This window comes from Myotis davidii, unplaced genomic scaffold (assembly GCF_000327345.1).
Source record: "Myotis davidii unplaced genomic scaffold, ASM32734v1 scaffold194, whole genome shotgun sequence".
In the NCBI taxonomy this organism is placed as follows: domain Eukaryota; kingdom Metazoa; phylum Chordata; class Mammalia; order Chiroptera; family Vespertilionidae; genus Myotis; species Myotis davidii.
Window position 1 is genome coordinate 138,179 of NW_006286673.1, and position 2,254 is coordinate 140,432.

The 2,254-nt window shown below is 35.6% G+C and overlaps 1 long non-coding RNA gene across 1 annotated transcript; it reads right to left on the minus strand.

Moving 5' to 3' along the window:
• Nucleotides 1-478: 478 nt before the first annotated feature.
• LOC107182199 lies at nucleotides 479-1,177 on the minus strand. Its single transcript, XR_001512916.1, has 2 exons — nucleotides 1,110-1,177; nucleotides 479-702 (listed from the first exon to the last, which is right to left on the minus strand). It is a non-coding gene; the product is annotated as an uncharacterized LOC107182199 (long non-coding RNA).
• Between the last annotated feature and the right edge of the window lie 1,077 nt (nucleotides 1,178-2,254).

The following is a 2,254-nucleotide window of genomic DNA, read 5'->3' on the forward strand; positions in this document are numbered from 1 at the left end:
TATTGTCCCTACTGCATAACCTCACCAGCACCCATGTCTACTTTGGTAACGTTAATAGACAGGTGATTTTTAAACACTGAGCAACTAGGGAGATTTCTGCACCCAGTGGTGACAGATTAGGTCCCTGGGCTGACTCTCCCTCTGAAAAGAGCTAACAGTATTGGATAAAACATGAGACTAGGGGAGAGAAAGAAGAAAGAAAAAAAAATACAACACAAAACAGAGTAGATCATGAAAAAAAGAAAGAGAAAATCTGAAATGGAAAGAGAACTGGCAAGTACTTTGAGGCAAATAAACTTTTCAATAATTAAATAATAATTTATATATATTTCAATAATTAATAATAATTCCCCAAAAAAAGACCCCAAAGGGAAAAACATCCCTTTGACAACTTAACAGGAGCTTGGCAGTCCAGATCTCTGTTTTGTCAATTCCCACATAAGTTTGAAAAAGGTTAACTAAGGAAGTACTAGGATTTCTTTTTAAAAACATATTGATTTAATTTATTATTGTGGAACATTTCAAAGATACACAAGTGTATGAAGTTAAAACACCTTGTATCGCTGAACCTCCTGGACCTGTCTTATAACTTCAAGGTTAAGTCAGGGCCCATTTTGCTTCACCTGTAGCCCATTCTTTTCCCACCTCTTGGATTATTTTGAAGCAAGTTCCAGACATATAGCAACTGCAACCAGTGCTTACCTGTAAAGATAAGAGGTTTACAAAGTATAACTTTAACACCACTATCACATCTTAAAATACAATAATTCCTAATATTTAATATCCTGTTGGTGATCAAACTTCCTCAATTGTCTCATAAGTTTCCCAATATTTAATTTTCACATGCTAAGGCTGAGCTCAGTTTTATTCATTGGTTATGAAATAAAAAAAATATTCCTTTTGTTCTAGATCTCTTTAGAATATCTTCACTGAGTTGCCTAGCAATCTTCCAAGTTCTTTACTGCTTAAAAAGCTTCACACTGTGGTTCATGACAAACTCCCAGGAGACAGTTTGGCCAATATGTAGCAGAGATTGACCACATCCTCACAGATAAGTTTTGAGAGGAAGGGTCTTTTATTGCCAGGAGACCATTCTAACTCAGCCTCACGTACTGTTTATGAATCAATGTGCGCAGCTGTGCAAAGCCTCCTCCCGGCTCTCCACCTTGTGCTTGCCAATTGTATTATGAAGACATAAACTCCTCTAGAAAGTAAACATCCTTAACCTATTTACAGGCTGCTTGGCAGCATCTATATGTATTGCTCAACTTACTACACATGCAAATATCTATACCGACAGTCTGTGGCCATTCTGAATGGGGCAAGAGCTATGCAAACCTATTCTGCTGAACTTGAATCACAGGATATGATTCAACAGGAACAAGGAAATAATTAGAATTGTTTAGATGAACTCTTATAAAAACACTCAGCAATAGCTTTCTCCTTTTCCTTGTTTTAATGATTAACCCTAAAATTCTAAAATCCTAAAGTCTTATTATTTTACTAAAAATTACAAAAATACTATAATAATAATAGTCTATTAAATTTTGAAATCCAAGTAAGTTTTTAGTAGGTCATGCTTCATAAACCATGGTCTTAAGGGGCTGTAGTGGTTGGCTAAATACTTCTAAAATCCAGATAAATAAGACAACTGACAAATATAAATTTAGGAAAGTTACTGCAGTAGTTCATGAGGAAGATAAATGGAGAAAAATTTGAGGGAGCAGACAAATACCATTACCCACAACTATACGTAGGGTTTGCCTACAAAAGCCACTTCTTCTCAAATGTAGTCAGTTATAGAACCTGGTGGAACGAACTGCTTGTCTGTGTCATGGGCTGTGTCACAGTGCTGAGTAAGAGCCTTTCTCCTTCCATCTATCCCCGCCCATGAACTCTCAGGTATAAGCTATTTGGTGGGCTTGGTCCCCATTTAAAGGCTCTGAGTAGTGCATAATCATTTGGGCAACAAGATAATGATTTTAAATGGCCTTAGAAATGAAATATTAATATGAAACCCAGTCACAGAAGATGGAGTTGATTCTAGAGATCATTAAGAGCAAGCAATTAAATATACATTTCTTGTAGGTGCTTCAAAATCCATGACATACTTATTCAAACTTTTCATTGGAATAGGATACAGTTCTACTCTTCTAGTGATTCAGCTTCTCCGAAATAGAGACCTGAATACATAAATGAGTAAATATTATAAAATGTACAGAATTCATAAATTGGTCAGATTTTTTCAGATATG